Raw genomic sequence first — 20,262 nt, forward strand, 5'->3', positions numbered from 1 at the left:
CCATACAAAGTACGACCTTGTCGTTTTAATGCATATACAACATCCATAGCTGTAACTGTTTTACGTTTTGCGTGTTCAGTATATGTAACAGCATCCCGAATAACATTTTCAAGGAATACTTTAAGTACACCACGTGTTTCTTCATAAATTAAACCAGAGATACGTTTTACTCCACCTCGTCGTGCTAAACGACGAATTGCAGGTTTTGTAATACCTTGGATATTATCACGCAAAACTTTTCTATGACGTTTTGCACCCCCTTTTCCAAGACCCTTTCCACCTTTTCCTCTGCCAGTCATTTTAATAAAAAATTATTTACAATATTTTAACGAACGGATAACACGTGTGTTAACCTCACAAGTATTGTAATGTATGTGAGCGCCGGTACAATTGTGCCTTTTTATATAAAGCATTAAAGATTTTTTAAGCCACGCCTATACAATTTGATTAGTCCATACTCTGATAGCTATCCAATAGGATATGACAACAAAAATTTTGAAATTTCATATAAATATAAATACAACACATTTATTTCGCATTTAAACATTTGACTTTGTAGTATCAAATTGTCGAATATAATTTTTAAAATTGTGTGTTTTTTTGTAAAAACATTATTATTTGAAAATGGCTAGAACCAAGCAAACTGCACGTAAATCAACTGGTGGTAAAGCACCAAGAAAACAATTAGCAACGAAAGCTGCACGTAAAAGTGCACCAGCAACTGGTGGAGTAAAAAAACCACACAGATATCGTCCTGGTACAGTAGCTTTACGAGAAATTCGTCGTTATCAAAAAAGTACTGAATTGTTAATTCGTAAATTACCATTCCAACGTTTAGTACGTGAAATTGCACAAGATTTTAAAACCGATTTACGTTTCCAAAGTTCAGCTGTTATGGCATTACAAGAAGCTAGTGAAGCCTATTTAGTAGGTTTATTTGAAGATACCAATTTATGCGCAATTCATGCAAAGCGTGTTACAATTATGCCTAAGGATATACAATTGGCAAGACGTATTCGTGGAGAACGTGCATAAGCGTTTTAAATGACAATTTAAAAAAAAAAAAAACAAATAAGAAATATTTTCGGTCCTATATATAGGACCAACATATATTATTAAATAAGAGTATATTATTTTTATTAAAAAATATATATATATATATATATATATATATAAATTATTGAAATAAAATTAAACATTATTAAAATTTTGTTATAATTATAAGCGATTGCTATTTCTAAAAATAAATAAATTTTATGAAATTTATATTATTTTATATTCATTTGAAATATTAAAAAAACTTCTCGCTTTAAAGTAACCATGATATGAGTTATAAATGCAATAAAATTTTATACAAAAAATAATATTTATTTGTTGACGAATAATATAAAAGGTTTACATTTCTAAATAACATATATTTATATATGGTGTGTAAAAAAAAAGAAAAGAAGAAAAATAATTTATATTTTTAATATAAAAAGGCAACCGCACACAGTGTTCCCAAGCGGTCACCCATCCAAGTACTGACTGTGCCCAATGTTGCTTAACTTCGGTGATCGGACGAGAACCGGTGTTTTCAACGTGGTATGGCTGTTGCCAGTAATAAATGAAAATTTTTACAAATATATATTTTTCATAAATATCATTAATATTAAAGTATATTATTAAAATTTTCAATGAAGTAATCAATTTAAATATATACTTATTTATTATACCATATATTTTAAATAAAAATGCAACCGCACACAGTATTCTCAAGTGGCCACCCATCCGTGGTACTGACTGTGGCAAATGTTTCTTAACTATTATTTTATAAAATATTTATACAAAAAATAATTTACTCTTATCAAATATTAATTTGTGGCCTGTATTAAGGCCTATGTTATTTTCATTTTTTAGCAAAAATAATGAAATATTTCAATATATTATTAAAGTAACAGATCATTTCTTTTTTGGTGCTGCTTTTTTAATTTTTGTAGGAGATGATTTGGCAACAGAAGCTTTCTTAGCTTTTGGTGCTTTCGGTTTACGAGCAGGGCTACTTTTGGCAGCGGATTTTGTACTTTTTGCTGGTTTTGCTTTAACTGGTGCTTTTTTTGATGCCGCTGATGATTTTGCAGTAACTTTTTTAGCAGCAGTTGATGATGATGGAGTCGCTTTTTTTGCTTTAGGCTTTTTGGCTGCCAATGATGTAGTTGTGGCTTTCTTTTCTTTTGGTGCCCGTTTACTTTTAGCACTCTTTGCTGAACCTTTTGCTCCACTTTCTTTTTTGGATACTTTTGATTTAGCTGAAGAATTAGATGAAGCGGAAGCAGCCAATTTGAATGAACCAGATGCACCTTTACCTTTAGTTTGTACCAAGGCTCCCTCAGTTACAGCAGCTTTTAAATATTTTTTAATAAATGGTGAAATTTTATCAGAATCCACTTTATAATTTGCAGCTAAATATTTTTTAATTGCTTGTAATGATGAACCACCACGTTCTTTTAAATTTTTAATTGCGTTAACAACCATTTCTGATGTACGTGGATGTGTTGGTTTTGAATGTTGTTTTGTACGTTTAGCACCAGAAGCTGTTGCTTTTTTTGTTGGTGTTGTAGAAGCAGCAGTAACCGCAGTTGCTGCAACAGCTGTAGAATTTTCTTCGGCCATATTTTTTTACTTTATAAAAATAATGTATTTATTATAAATATTTAAATGATAAAATATAATAATTCTATCAAATAAAAAATAAAGGTTTTCAATTATATCATTATTCACAATAATATAAGTCCCTATGTAAGTCAAAGTACCATGTAGAAAACACATAAAAATTAAATAGTATTTCTAATTTACTGTCGTAGTAAACATGATTTATTTTTTCAATTTCTATAATATATAAAATAATAAATTATAAATTTAATAATAATATTTATTTTATAAATTAAAATATATTTAATTTTTTTATTAACAATTATTAATAAACATAGTTTAATATTAATTATTTCAATCATACAAAACAATAATATTTTTAAGGTAAACTTAAAAAGTATATATTTTTATTTTTTATTTAATATCGATTTATTATAAATTATTAGTATATAAATAATTAAAAAATTTAATATATAAATATATATATTATAGTATAAGATTTCATTTTTAGAAAAACTTTTTTTGTCAATAATGAAAACGTATTATTATGAAATGTGTTAATCGAACATTGACAAAATATATTTCATTAGAAAATACTTTTATTTATGCATTAATATCAATAATTAACTATTAAATTAATTTTTTCATAATTATATAAAGAAATTTTATACTGATATAAGTATTTATATATTATAATATTTATTTTAAATATAAAAAAATTTATGACAAAATATATTATTAGAGTATTTGTTGAGATTAATATAAGATTATTTTAAATAAGAATTAATTTATATAATTATTAAAATATTATTAATTTTATGTTATGTAATTTTAATAAAAATAAATAATAATAATAATAAATATACAAATTTTTTAACAATTTAAATTTTATATGATCTAAATAATTTTGTTAAGTACGATATGAGAAATCATTGTAAGCTTCGTTAAGAAACTTTGTAATATAAAATAATAATAATAATATTAAATATATAAATAAATAAAATAAATTTGATATATATTTTTAGTTCATTCTGTGTATAAATCAAAGGATACCGAATAATTGGTAACGGATGCGATATATTATAGTATCGAGTATTAAAACATAATATATAAATTTATCTTGTTATTCAAATTTTTTGTTACTTAACTTATGTATTTAGAAAATTTATAATATTATTTATATAATTGACATAAAATCTTATAAATTGAAATTTTATTAATATGTATCAAAAGAAGAGAGTAACGTATTGATATAATATCAAAGGATACTGATTATTTAAATAACGAATACGTCATATATTGTTTGTGTAACGAAGTTCACTTGGCCATCTAGTTTAAAATAACATTTTCAATAGAAAGTTTATATGCTTTGTTTTTTTTTTTTCTTTAATTATTAAAAAAATAAATTGAAATTTAATTCAATCAAATTTTATAATAATTTTAAAAAAATTTTTCCTTTTAAAAAATATTTTGTGATGTTGTGATAATATGTATTAATACAAGTGCATCCTGATACTTTTATCTCTAGTAAAGGTATGAGTATCATGAACAGTTTTGTTATCTAATGATATTATTTTGATAATATTTTGTGTATATTCTTATAATATTTTGTCTAAATATCATCATAATACAATATTATTTTGATAATATTTTATGAATATTCTTATAATATGTTACCTAAATGTCATCATAATATGATGAATTATTTCCATAATAACATATAAAAAAAGAAAAAAAAAAAAAGAATCATTAATTTATAATTATTTAAATTGATTCTTTAAAAAAATATTATAATATATTATTTATAAAAATAATTTTTACTCTTATTTTAAATAAATTTGTGGCCTTTTATTAAAAGGCCTATGATCGATGTATTATTATTATAAAAATTAATGCAATGTTTTTAATTTATGCTTTCTTTTCAGTTTTCTTTGGTAATAACACTGCTTGAATGTTTGGTAATACACCACCTTGAGCAATTGTTACACCAGATAATAATTTATTTAATTCTTCATCATTACGAATTGCCAATTGTAAATGACGTGGAATGATACGTGTTTTTTTGTTATCACGGGCAGCATTACCAGCTAACTCGAGAACTTCTGCAGCCAAATATTCCATAACAGCAGCCAAATATACTGGGGCACCAGCACCTACTCGTTCAGCATAATTTCCTTTTCGTAATAATCTGTGAATTCTTCCAACAGGAAATTGTAATCCTGCTCGGCTTGATCTTGACTTTGCCTTTCCCTTTACTTTACCACCTTTACCTCGTCCAGACATAGCGAATAAATTTATTTAATTAATATTTTTTTTTGTAAATATAATCACACAGATGTGTACGTTACGGGGATTGTAACATAAATGTTTAAAATGTTATTTGGGTATTTTAATTTATAATATTTATAAAATATAAAACTTTAAAAATAAACCAATCACCTTATAGTATTATTTTTAGCCAATCAGAGAGTAGTATTCATTTTTATTGTTATATCCATCTTCGCGTATATAATACGCTAGTTGTATACACGACACGCTCATACATATACTGACTGGTGTTCTGTAACTATCTGTGTATATTAATTGTTTGTAACAATGCCACCAAAAACAAGTGGAAAAGCAGCAAAAAAAGCTGGCAAAGCTCAAAAAAATATATCAAAGAGTGATAAGAAAAAGAAGAGGAAGCGCAAGGAATCATATGCAATTTACATTTACAAAGTATTAAAACAAGTGCATCCTGATACTGGTATCTCTAGTAAAGCTATGAGTATCATGAACAGTTTTGTTAATGATATTTTTGAACGTATTGCTGCTGAAGCATCACGTTTAGCACATTATAATAAACGTTCAACAATCACAAGTCGGGAAATTCAAACCGCAGTTCGATTATTATTACCTGGTGAATTGGCAAAGCACGCTGTTAGTGAAGGTACTAAAGCTGTTACAAAATATACAAGTTCAAAATAAATAAATCGAAAATATTATTTAATTGATAACATAAAAATACATCAACATATAAAAACGGCTCTCTTTTTAAGAGAGCCATCAAATTTTTTAAATAAGAGTAAATTATTTTTATATATACAAAAAAATAAAATAAACAATTATTAATATCATATTTAATATAAAATTTTATATATTAATAGCTTGAATATATCTATTATTAGTATATCAATATTATTAATTTTAAATATAATAAAGGATATCGCGGAATATATATCGTAAATCAGTGTAATGCAAATGCATTACATTACCTTTATTATTTTCATTTTACATTTACTACTTGTTTATGTACGCTTATAATTATTAGAAAAATATTTTTAATAATTTTAAAAAATAAATGAAATAATAAAAATTTAATAATAAATTATTTATTGAAAGTATAAAAAATGGTATAGCAAAATCTTTATTTTCTTTGATTAAGGCGAAATGTTTTATTAGTTATAAATTCGATAATCTCCTATCGATACTTGTTACTCTTAACTTGTATATATAAAAAATATAATAGTATATTAATTTATAATAAAATTTTTTCAAAAATTCAATAAGTTATTGTAAAATAAAATAGATAATATACAAATTATAATTTATTATTGCAGATATATTACAATAAAAAAAAAAAAAATAAATAAAAATATTTGGTAATGTATGTTATAAACAAAATAATTTGTTGTAAACAAATTATATAATATGTTATATTTATTAACAAATTTATTTACTCTTATATAAATAAAATTAGTGGCTTCCCAAAAAGGAAAGCCTGTTTAAATTTATCGGATGTATTAAATATTCTTTAATAAATTTACTAAATATTTTAAGTAAATTATTATATTTTCTTAACCTCCAAAACCATACAAAGTACGACCTTGTCGTTTTAATGCATATACAACATCCATAGCTGTAACTGTTTTACGTTTTGCGTGTTCAGTATATGTAACAGCATCCCGAATAACATTTTCAAGGAATACTTTAAGTACACCACGTGTTTCTTCATAAATTAAACCAGAGATACGTTTTACTCCACCTCGTCGTGCTAAACGACGAATTGCAGGTTTTGTAATACCTTGGATATTATCACGCAAAACTTTTCTATGACGTTTTGCACCCCCTTTTCCAAGACCCTTTCCACCTTTTCCTCTGCCAGTCATTTTAATAAAAAATTATTTACAATATTTTAACGAACGGATAACACGTGTGTTAACCTCACAAGTATTGTAATGTATGTGAGCGCCGGTACAATTGTGCCTTTTTATATAAAGCATTAAAGATTTTTTAAGCCACGCCTATACAATTTGATTAGTCCATACTCTGATAGCTATCCAATAGGATATGACAACAAAAATTTTGAAATTTCATATAAATATAAATACAACACATTTATTTCGCATTTAAACATTTGACTTTGTAGTATCAAATTGTCGAATATAATTTTTAAAATTGTGTGTTTTTTTGTAAAAACATTATTATTTGAAAATGGCTAGAACCAAGCAAACTGCACGTAAATCAACTGGTGGTAAAGCACCAAGAAAACAATTAGCAACGAAAGCTGCACGTAAAAGTGCACCAGCAACTGGTGGAGTAAAAAAACCACACAGATATCGTCCTGGTACAGTAGCTTTACGAGAAATTCGTCGTTATCAAAAAAGTACTGAATTGTTAATTCGTAAATTACCATTCCAACGTTTAGTACGTGAAATTGCAAAAGATTTTAAAACCGATTTACGTTTCCAAAGTTCAGCTGTTATGGCATTACAAGAAGCTAGTGAAGCCTATTTAGTAGGTTTATTTGAAGATACCAATTTATGCGCAATTCATGCAAAGCGTGTTACAATTATGCCTAAGGATATACAATTGGCAAGACGTATTCGTGGAGAACGTGCATAAGCGTTTTAAATGACAATTTAAAAAAAAAAAAAACAAATAAGAAATATTTTCGGTCCTATATATAGGACCAACATATATTATTAAATAAGAGTATATTATTTTTATTAAAAAATATATATATATATATATATATAAATTATTGAAATAAAATTAAACATTATTAAAATTTTGTTATAATTATAAGCGATTGCTATTTCTAAAAATAAATAAATTTCATAAAATTTATATTATTTTATATTCATTTGAAATATTAAAAAAACTTCTCGCTTTAAAGTAACCATGATATGAGTTATAAATGCAATAAAATTTTATACAAAAAATAATATTTATTTGTTGACGAATAATATAAAAGGTTTACATTTCTAAATAACATATATTTATATATGGTGTGTAAAAAAAAAGAAAAGAAGAAAAATAATTTATATTTTTAATATAAAAAGGCAACCGCACACAGTGTTCCCAAGCGGTCACCCATCCAAGTACTGACTGTGCCCAATGTTGCTTAACTTCGGTGATCGGACGAGAACCGGTGTTTTCAACGTGGTATGGCTGTTGCCAGTAATAAATGAAAATTTTTACAAATATATATTTTTCATAAATATCATTAATATTAAAGTATATTATTAAAATTTTCAATGAAGTAATCAATTTAAATATATACTTATTTATTATACCATATATTTTAAATAAAAATGCAACCGCACACAGTATTCTCAAGTGGCCACCCATCCGTGGTACTGACTGTGGCAAATGTTTCTTAACTATTATTTTATAAAATATTTATACAAAAAATAATTTACTCTTATCAAATATTAATTTGTGGCCTGTATTAAGGCCTATGTTATTTTCATTTTTTAGCAAAAATAATGAAATATTTCAATATATTATTAAAGTAACAGATCATTTCTTTTTTGGTGCTGCTTTTTTAATTTTTGTAGGAGATGATTTGGCAACAGAAGCTTTCTTAGCTTTTGGTGCTTTCGGTTTACGAGCAGGGCTACTTTTGGCAGCGGATTTTGTACTTTTTGCTGGTTTTGCTTTAACTGGTGCTTTTTTTGATGCCGCTGATGATTTTGCAGTAACTTTTTTAGCAGCAGTTGATGATGATGGAGTCGCTTTTTTTGCTTTAGGCTTTTTGGCTGCCAATGATGTAGTTGTGGCTTTCTTTTCTTTTGGTGCCCGTTTACTTTTAGCACTCTTTGCTGAACCTTTTGCTCCACTTTCTTTTTTGGATACTTTTGATTTAGCTGAAGAATTAGATGAAGCGGAAGCAGCCAATTTGAATGAACCAGATGCACCTTTACCTTTAGTTTGTACCAAGGCTCCCTCAGTTACAGCAGCTTTTAAATATTTTTTAATAAATGGTGAAATTTTATCAGAATCCACTTTATAATTTGCAGCTAAATATTTTTTAATTGCTTGTAATGATGAACCACCACGTTCTTTTAAATTTTTAATTGCGTTAACAACCATTTCTGATGTACGTGGATGTGTTGGTTTTGAATGTTGTTTTGTACGTTTAGCACCAGAAGCTGTTGCTTTTTTTGTTGGTGTTGTAGAAGCAGCAGTAACCGCAGTTGCTGCAACAGCTGTAGAATTTTCTTCGGCCATATTTTTTTACTTTATAAAAATAATGTATTTATTATAAATATTTAAATGATAAAATATAATAATTCTATCAAATAAAAAATAAAGGTTTTCAATTATATCATTATTCACAATAATATAAGTCCCTATGTAAGTCAAAGTACCATGTAGAAAACACATAAAAATTAAATAGTATTTCTAATTTACTGTCGTAGTAAACATTATTTATTTTTTCAATTTCTATAATATATAAAATAATAAATTATAAATTTAATAATAATATTTATTTTATAAATTAAAATATATTTAATTTTTTTATTAACAATTATTAATAAACATAGTTTAATATTAATTATTTCAATCATACAAAACAATAATATTTTTAAGGTAAACTTAAAAAGTATATATTTTTATTTTTTATTTAATATCGATTTATTATAAATTATTAGTATATAAATAATTAAAAAATTTAATATATAAATATATATATTATAGTATAAGATTTCATTTTTAGAAAAACTTTTTTTGTCAATAATGAAAACGTATTATTATGAAATGTGTTAATCGAACATTGACAAAATATATTTCATTAGAAAATACTTTTATTTATGCATTAATATCAATAATTAACTATTAAATTAATTTTTTCATAATTATATAAAGAAATTTTATACTGATATAAGTATTTATATATTATAATATTTATTTTAAATATAAAAAAATTTATGACAAAATATATTATTAGAGTATTTGTTGAGATTAATATAAGATTATTTTAAATAAGAATTAATTTATATAATTATTAAAATATTATTAATTTTATGTTATGTAATTTTAATAAAAATAAATAATAATAATAATAAATATACAAATTTTTTAACAATTTAAATTTTATATGATCTAAATAATTTTGTTAAGTACGATATGAGAAATCATTGTAAGCTTCGTTAAGAAACTTTGTAATATAAAATAATAATAATAATATTAAATATATAAATAAATAAAATAAATTTGATATATATTTTTAGTTCATTCTGTGTATAAATCAAAGGATACCGAATAATTGGTAACGGATGCGATATATTATAGTATCGAGTATTAAAACATAATATATAAATTTATCTTGTTATTCAAATTTTTTGTTACTTAACTTATGTATTTAGAAAATTTATAATATTATTTATATAATTGACATAAAATCTTATAAATTGAAATTTTATTAATATGTATCAAAAGAAGAGAGTAACGTATTGATATAATATCAAAGGATACTGATTATTTAAATAACGAATACGTCATATATTGTTTGTGTAACGAAGTTCACTTGGCCATCTAGTTTAAAATAACATTTTCAATAGAAAGTTTATATGCTTTGTTTTTTTTTTTTCTTTAATTATTAAAAAAATAAATTGAAATTTAATTCAATCAAATTTTATAATAATTTTAAAAAAATTTTTCCTTTTAAAAAATATTTTGTGATGTTGTGATAATATGTATTAATACAAGTGCATCCTGATACTTTTATCTCTAGTAAAGGTATGAGTATCATGAACAGTTTTGTTATCTAATGATATTATTTTGATAATATTTTGTGTATATTCTTATAATATTTTGTCTAAATATCATCATAATACAATATTATTTTGATAATATTTTATGAATATTCTTATAATATGTTACCTAAATGTCATCATAATATGATGAATTATTTCCATAATAACATATAAAAAAAGAAAAAAAAAAAAAGAATCATTAATTTATAATTATTTAAATTGATTCTTTAAAAAAATATTATAATATATTATTTATAAAAATAATTTTTACTCTTATTTTAAATAAATTTGTGGCCTTTTATTAAAAGGCCTATGATCGATGTATTATTATTATAAAAATTAATGCAATGTTTTTAATTTATGCTTTCTTTTCAGTTTTCTTTGGTAATAACACTGCTTGAATGTTTGGTAATACACCACCTTGAGCAATTGTTACACCAGATAATAATTTATTTAATTCTTCATCATTACGAATTGCCAATTGTAAATGACGTGGAATGATACGTGTTTTTTTGTTATCACGGGCAGCATTACCAGCTAACTCGAGAACTTCTGCAGCCAAATATTCCATAACAGCAGCCAAATATACTGGGGCACCAGCACCTACTCGTTCAGCATAATTTCCTTTTCGTAATAATCTGTGAATTCTTCCAACAGGAAATTGTAATCCTGCTCGGCTTGATCTTGACTTTGCCTTTCCCTTTACTTTACCACCTTTACCTCGTCCAGACATAGCGAATAAATTTATTTAATTAATATTTTTTTTTGTAAATATAATCACACAGATGTGTACGTTACGGGGATTGTAACATAAATGTTTAAAATGTTATTTGGGTATTTTAATTTATAATATTTATAAAATATAAAACTTTAAAAATAAACCAATCACCTTATAGTATTATTTTTAGCCAATCAGAGAGTAGTATTCATTTTTATTGTTATATCCATCTTCGCGTATATAATACGCTAGTTGTATACACGACACGCTCATACATATACTGACTGGTGTTCTGTAACTATCTGTGTATATTAATTGTTTGTAACAATGCCACCAAAAACAAGTGGAAAAGCAGCAAAAAAAGCTGGCAAAGCTCAAAAAAATATATCAAAGAGTGATAAGAAAAAGAAGAGGAAGCGCAAGCAATCATATGCAATTTACATTTACAAAGTATTAAAACAAGTGCATCCTGATACTGGTATCTCTAGTAAAGCTATGAGTATCATGAACAGTTTTGTTAATGATATTTTTGAACGTATTGCTGCTGAAGCATCACGTTTAGCACATTATAATAAACGTTCAACAATCACAAGTCGGGAAATTCAAACCGCAGTTCGATTATTATTACCTGGTGAATTGGCAAAGCACGCTGTTAGTGAAGGTACTAAAGCTGTTACAAAATATACAAGTTCAAAATAAATAAATCGAAAATATTATTTAATTGATAACATAAAAATACATCAACATATAAAAACGGCTCTCTTTTTAAGAGAGCCATCAAATTTTTTAAATAAGAGTAAATTATTTTTATATATACAAAAAAATAAAATAAACAATTATTAATATCATATTTAATATAAAATTTTATATATTAATAGCTTGAATATATCTATTATTAGTATATCAATATTATTAATTTTAAATATAATAAAGGATATCGCGGAATATATATCGTAAATCAGTGTAATGCAAATGCATTACATTACCTTTATTATTTTCATTTTACATTTACTACTTGTTTATGTACGCTTATAATTATTAGAAAAATATTTTTAATAATTTTAAAAAATAAATGAAATAATAAAAATTTAATAATAAATTATTTATTGAAAGTATAAAAAATGGTATAGCAAAATCTTTATTTTCTTTGATTAAGGCGAAATGTTTTATTAGTTATAAATTCGATAATCTCCTATCGATACTTGTTACTCTTAACTTGTATATATAAAAAATATAATAGTATATTAATTTATAATAAAATTTTTTCAAAAATTCAATAAGTTATTGTAAAATAAAATAGATAATATACAAATTATAATTTATTATTGCAGATATATTACAATAAAAAAAAAAAAAATAAATAAAAATATTTGGTAATGTATGTTATAAACAAAATAATTTGTTGTAAACAAATTATATAATATGTTATATTTATTAACAAATTTATTTACTCTTATATAAATAAAATTAGTGGCTTCCCAAAAAGGAAAGCCTGTTTAAATTTATCGGATGTATTAAATATTCTTTAATAAATTTACTAAATATTTTAAGTAAATTATTATATTTTCTTAACCTCCAAAACCATACAAAGTACGACCTTGTCGTTTTAATGCATATACAACATCCATAGCTGTAACTGTTTTACGTTTTGCGTGTTCAGTATATGTAACAGCATCCCGAATAACATTTTCAAGGAATACTTTAAGTACACCACGTGTTTCTTCATAAATTAAACCAGAGATACGTTTTACTCCACCTCGTCGTGCTAAACGACGAATTGCAGGTTTTGTAATACCTTGGATATTATCACGCAAAACTTTTCTATGACGTTTTGCACCCCCTTTTCCAAGACCCTTTCCACCTTTTCCTCTGCCAGTCATTTTAATAAAAAATTATTTACAATATTTTAACGAACGGATAACACGTGTGTTAACCTCACAAGTATTGTAATGTATGTGAGCGCCGGTACAATTGTGCCTTTTTATATAAAGCATTAAAGATTTTTTAAGCCACGCCTATACAATTTGATTAGTCCATACTCTGATAGCTATCCAATAGGATATGACAACAAAAATTTTGAAATTTCATATAAATATAAATACAACACATTTATTTCGCATTTAAACATTTGACTTTGTAGTATCAAATTGTCGAATATAATTTTTAAAATTGTGTGTTTTTTTGTAAAAACATTATTATTTGAAAATGGCTAGAACCAAGCAAACTGCACGTAAATCAACTGGTGGTAAAGCACCAAGAAAACAATTAGCAACGAAAGCTGCACGTAAAAGTGCACCAGCAACTGGTGGAGTAAAAAAACCACACAGATATCGTCCTGGTACAGTAGCTTTACGAGAAATTCGTCGTTATCAAAAAAGTACTGAATTGTTAATTCGTAAATTACCATTCCAACGTTTAGTACGTGAAATTGCACAAGATTTTAAAACCGATTTACGTTTCCAAAGTTCAGCTGTTATGGCATTACAAGAAGCTAGTGAAGCCTATTTAGTAGGTTTATTTGAAGATACCAATTTATGCGCAATTCATGCAAAGCGTGTTACAATTATGCCTAAGGATATACAATTGGCAAGACGTATTCGTGGAGAACGTGCATAAGCGTTTTAAATGACAATTTAAAAAAAAAAAAAACAAATAAGAAATATTTTCGGTCCTATATATAGGACCAACATATATTATTAAATAAGAGTATATTATTTTTATTAAAAAATATATATATATATATATATATATAAATTATTGAAATAAAATTAAACATTATTAAAATTTTGTTATAATTATAAGCGATTGCTATTTCTAAAAATAAATAAATTTCATAAAATTTATATTATTTTATATTCATTTGAAATATTAAAAAAACTTCTCGCTTTAAAGTAACCATGATATGAGTTATAAATGCAATAAAATTTTATACAAAAAATAATATTTATTTGTTGACGAATAATATAAAAGGTTTACATTTCTAAATAACATATATTTATATATGGTGTGTAAAAAAAAAGAAAAGAAGAAAAATAATTTATATTTTTAATATAAAAAGGCAACCGCACACAGTGTTCCCAAGCGGTCACCCATCCAAGTACTGACTGTGCCCAATGTTGCTTAACTTCGGTGATCGGACGAGAACCGGTGTTTTCAACGTGGTATGGCTGTTGCCAGTAATAAATGAAAATTTTTACAAATATATATTTTTCATAAATATCATTAATATTAAAGTATATTATTAAAATTTTCAATGAAGTAATCAATTTAAATATATACTTATTTATTATACCATATATTTTAAATAAAAATGCAACCGCACACAGTATTCTCAAGTGGCCACCCATCCGTGGTACTGACTGTGGCAAATGTTTCTTAACTATTATTTTATAAAATATTTATACAAAAAATAATTTACTCTTATCAAATATTAATTTGTGGCCTGTATTAAGGCCTATGTTATTTTCATTTTTTAGCAAAAATAATGAAATATTTCAATATATTATTAAAGTAACAGATCATTTCTTTTTTGGTGCTGCTTTTTTAATTTTTGTAGGAGATGATTTGGCAACAGAAGCTTTCTTAGCTTTTGGTGCTTTCGGTTTACGAGCAGGGCTACTTTTGGCAGCGGATTTTGTACTTTTTGCTGGTTTTGCTTTAACTGGTGCTTTTTTTGATGCCGCTGATGATTTTGCAGTAACTTTTTTAGCAGCAGTTGATGATGATGGAGTCGCTTTTTTTGCTTTAGGCTTTTTGGCTGCCAATGATGTAGTTGTGGCTTTCTTTTCTTTTGGTGCCCGTTTACTTTTAGCACTCTTTGCTGAACCTTTTGCTCCACTTTCTTTTTTGGATACTTTTGATTTAGCTGAAGAATTAGATGAAGCGGAAGCAGCCAATTTGAATGAACCAGATGCACCTTTACCTTTAGTTTGTACCAAGGCTCCCTCAGTTACAGCAGCTTTTAAATATTTTTTAATAAATGGTGAAATTTTATCAGAATCCACTTTATAATTTGCAGCTAAATATTTTTTAATTGCTTGTAATGATGAACCACCACGTTCTTTTAAATTTTTAATTGCGTTAACAACCATTTCTGATGTACGTGGATGTGTTGGTTTTGAATGTTGTTTTGTACGTTTAGCACCAGAAGCTGTTGCTTTTTTTGTTGGTGTTGTAGAAGCAGCAGTAACCGCAGTTGCTGCAACAGCTGTAGAATTTTCTTCGGCCATATTTTTTTACTTTATAAAAATAATGTATTTATTATAAATATTTAAATGATAAAATATAATAATTCTATCAAATAAAAAATAAAGGTTTTCAATTATATCATTATTCACAATAATATAAGTCCCTATGTAAGTCAAAGTACCATGTAGAAAACACATAAAAATTAAATAGTATTTCTAATTTACTGTCGTAGTAAACATGATTTATTTTTTCAATTTCTATAATATATAAAATAATAAATTATAAATTTAATAATAATATTTATTTTATAAATTAAAATATATTTAATTTTTTTATTAACAATTATTAATAAACATAGTTTAATATTAATTATTTCAATCATACAAAACAATAATATTTTTAAGGTAAACTTAAAAAGTATATATTTTTATTTTTTATTTAATATCGATTTATTATAAATTATTAGTATATAAATAATTAAAAAATTTAATATATAAATATATATATTATAGTATAAGATTTCATTTTTAGAAAAACTTTTTTTGTCAATAATGAAAACGTATTATTATGAAATGTGTTAATCGAACATTGACAAAATATATTTCATTAGAAAATACTTTTATTTATGCATTAATATCAATAATTAACTATTAAATTAATTTTTTCATAATTATATAAAGAAATTTTATACTGATATAAGTATTTATATATTATAATATTTATTTTAAATATAAAAAAATTTATGACAAAATATATTATTAGAGTATTTGTTGAGATTAATATAAGATTATTTTAAATAAGAATTAATTTATATAATTATTAAAATATTATTAATTTTATGTTATGTAATTTTAATAAAAATAAATAATAATAATAATAAATATACAAATTTTTTAACAATTTAAATTTTATATGATCTAAATAATTTTGTTAAGTACGATATGAGAAATCATTGTAAGCTTCGTTAAGAAACTTTGTAATATAAAATAATAATAATAATATTAAATATATAAATAAATAAAATAAATTTGATATATATTTTTAGTTCATTCTGTGTATAAATCAAAGGATACCGAATAATTGGTAACGGATGCGATATATTATAGTATCGAGTATTAAAACATAATATATAAATTTATCTTGTTATTCAAATTTTTTGTTACTTAACTTATGTATTTAGAAAATTTATAATATTATTTATATAATTGACATAAAATCTTATAAATTGAAATTTTATTAATATGTATCAAAAGAAGAGAGTAACGTATTGATATAATATCAAAGGATACTGATTATTTAAATAACGAATACGTCATATATTGTTTGTGTAACGAAGTTCACTTGGCCATCTAGTTTAAAATAACATTTTCAATAGAAAGTTTATATGCTTTGTTTTTTTTTTTTCTTTAATTATTAAAAAAATAAATTGAAATTTAATTCAATCAAATTTTATAATAATTTTAAAAAAATTTTTCCTTTTAAAAAATATTTTGTGATGTTGTGATAATATGTATTAATACAAGTGCATCCTGATACTTTTATCTCTAGTAAAGGTATGAGTATCATGAACAGTTTTGTTATCTAATGATATTATTTTGATAATATTTTGTGTATATTCTTATAATATTTTGTCTAAATATCATCATAATACAATATTATTTTGATAATATTTTATGAATATTCTTATAATATGTTACCTAAATGTCATCATAATATGATGAATTATTTCCATAATAACATATAAAAAAAGAAAAAAAAAAAAAGAATCATTAATTTATAATTATTTAAATTGATTCTTTAAAAAAATATTATAATATATTATTTATAAAAATAATTTTTACTCTTATTTTAAATAAATTTGTGGCCTTTTATTAAAAGGCCTATGATCGATGTATTATTATTATAAAAATTAATGCAATGTTTTTAATTTATGCTTTCTTTTCAGTTTTCTTTGGTAATAACACTGCTTGAATGTTTGGTAATACACCACCTTGAGCAATTGTTACACCAGATAATAATTTATTTAATTCTTCATCATTACGAATTGCCAATTGTAAATGACGTGGAATGATACGTGTTTTTTTGTTATCACGGGCAGCATTACCAGCTAACTCGAGAACTTCTGCAGCCAAATATTCCATAACAGCAGCCAAATATACTGGGGCACCAGCACCTACTCGTTCAGCATAATTTCCTTTTCGTAATAATCTGTGAATTCTTCCAACAGGAAATTGTAATCCTGCTCGGCTTGATCTTGACTTTGCCTTTCCCTTTACTTTACCACCTTTACCTCGTCCAGACATAGCGAATAAATTTATTTAATTAATATTTTTTTTTGTAAATATAATCACACAGATGTGTACGTTACGGGGATTGTAACATAAATGTTTAAAATGTTATTTGGGTATTTTAATTTATAATATTTATAAAATATAAAACTTTAAAAATAAACCAATCACCTTATAGTATTATTTTTAGCCAATCAGAGAGTAGTATTCATTTTTATTGTTATATCCATCTTCGCGTATATAATACGCTAGTTGTATACACGACACGCTCATACATATACTGACTGGTGTTCTGTAACTATCTGTGTATATTAATTGTTTGTAACAATGCCACCAAAAACAAGTGGAAAAGCAGCAAAAAAAGCTGGCAAAGCTCAAAAAAATATATCAAAGAGTGATAAGAAAAAGAAGAGGAAGCGCAAGGAATCATATGCAATTTACATTTACAAAGTATTAAAACAAGTGCATCCTGATACTGGTATCTCTAGTAAAGCTATGAGTATCATGAACAGTTTTGTTAATGATATTTTTGAACGTATTGCTGCTGAAGCATCACGTTTAGCACATTATAATAAACGTTCAACAATCACAAGTCGGGAAATTCAAACCGCAGTTCGATTATTATTACCTGGTGAATTGGCAAAGCACGCTGTTAGTGAAGGTACTAAAGCTGTTACAAAATATACAAGTTCAAAATAAATAAATCGAAAATATTATTTAATTGATAACATAAAAATACATCAACATATAAAAACGGCTCTCTTTTTAAGAGAGCCATCAAATTTTTTAAATAAGAGTAAATTATTTTTATATATACAAAAAAATAAAATAAACAATTATTAATATCATATTTAATATAAAATTTTATATATTAATAGCTTGAATATATCTATTATTAGTATATCAATATTATTAATTTTAAATATAATAAAGGATATCGCGGAATATATATCGTAAATCAGTGTAATGCAAATGCATTACATTACCTTTATTATTTTCATTTTACATTTACTACTTGTTTATGTACGCTTATAATTATTAGAAAAATATTTTTAATAATTTTAAAAAATAAATGAAATAATAAAAATTTAATAATAAATTATTTATTGAAAGTATAAAAAATGGTATAGCAAAATCTTTATTTTCTTTGATTAAGGCGAAATGTTTTATTAGTTATAAATTCGATAATCTCCTATCGATACTTGTTACTCTTAACTTGTATATATAAAAAATATAATAGTATATTAATTTATAATAAAATTTTTTCAAAAATTCAATAAGTTATTGTAAAATAAAATAGATAATATACAAATTATAATTTATTATTGCAGATATATTACAATAAAAAAAAAAAAAATAAATAAAAATATTTGGTAATGTATGTTATAAACAAAATAATTTGTTGTAAACAAATTATATAATATGTTATATTTATTAACAAATTTATTTACTCTTATATAAATAAAATTAGTGGCTTCCCAAAAAGGAAAGCCTGTTTAAATTTATCGGATGTATTAAATATTCTTTAATAAATTTACTAAATATTTTAAGTAAATTATTATATTTTCTTAACCTCCAAAACCATACAAAGTACGACCTTGTCGTTTTAATGCATATACAACATCCATAGCTGTAACTGTTTTACGTTTTGCGTGTTCAGTATATGTAACAGCATCCCGAATAACATTTTCAAGGAATACTTTAAGTACACCACGTGTTTCTTCATAAATTAAACCAGAGATACGTTTTACTCCACCTCGTCGTGCTAAACGACGAATTGCAGGTTTTGTAATACCTTGGATATTATCACGCAAAACTTTTCTATGACGTTTTGCACCCCCTTTTCCAAGACCCTTTCCACCTTTTCCTCTGCCAGTCATTTTAATAAAAAATTATTTACAATATTTTAACGAACGGATAACACGTGTGTTAACCTCACAAGTATTGTAATGTATGTGAGCGCCGGTACAATTGTGCCTTTTTATATAAAGCATTAAAGATTTTTTAAGCCACGCCTATACAATTTGATTAGTCCATACTCTGATAGCTATCCAATAGGATATGACAACAAAAATTTTGAAATTTCATATAAATATAAATACAACACATTTATTTCGCATTTAAACATTTGACTTTGTAGTATCAAATTGTCGAATATAATTTTTAAAATTGTGTGTTTTTTTGTAAAAACATTATTATTTGAAAATGGCTAGAACCAAGCAAACTGCACGTAAATCAACTGGTGGTAAAGCACCAAGAAAACAATTAGCAACGAAAGCTGCACGTAAAAGTGCACCAGCAACTGGTGGAGTAAAAAAACCACACAGATATCGTCCTGGTACAGTAGCTTTACGAGAAATTCGTCGTTATCAAAAAAGTACTGAATTGTTAATTCGTAAATTACCATTCCAAC

The 20,262-nt window shown here is 24.5% G+C and overlaps 3 non-coding genes across 3 annotated transcripts; all 3 read right to left on the minus strand.

Moving 5' to 3' along the window:
* Window positions 1–1,479: 1,479 nt before the first annotated feature.
* LOC123304490 lies at window positions 1,480–1,598 on the minus strand. The gene has a single exon (XR_006536508.1). It is a non-coding gene; the product is annotated as a 5S ribosomal RNA (ribosomal RNA).
* Window positions 1,599–7,953: 6,355 nt separating this feature from the next.
* Window positions 7,954–8,072, minus strand: LOC123304492. The gene has a single exon (XR_006536509.1). It is a non-coding gene; the product is annotated as a 5S ribosomal RNA (ribosomal RNA).
* Window positions 8,073–14,429: 6,357 nt separating this feature from the next.
* LOC123304493 lies at window positions 14,430–14,548 on the minus strand. Its single transcript, XR_006536510.1, has one exon. It is a non-coding gene; the product is annotated as a 5S ribosomal RNA (ribosomal RNA).
* Between the last annotated feature and the right edge of the window lie 5,714 nt (window positions 14,549–20,262).

This window comes from Chrysoperla carnea, assembly GCF_905475395.1.
Source record: "Chrysoperla carnea chromosome X unlocalized genomic scaffold, inChrCarn1.1 SUPER_X_unloc_59, whole genome shotgun sequence".
NCBI lineage: Eukaryota > Metazoa > Arthropoda > Insecta > Neuroptera > Chrysopidae > Chrysoperla > Chrysoperla carnea.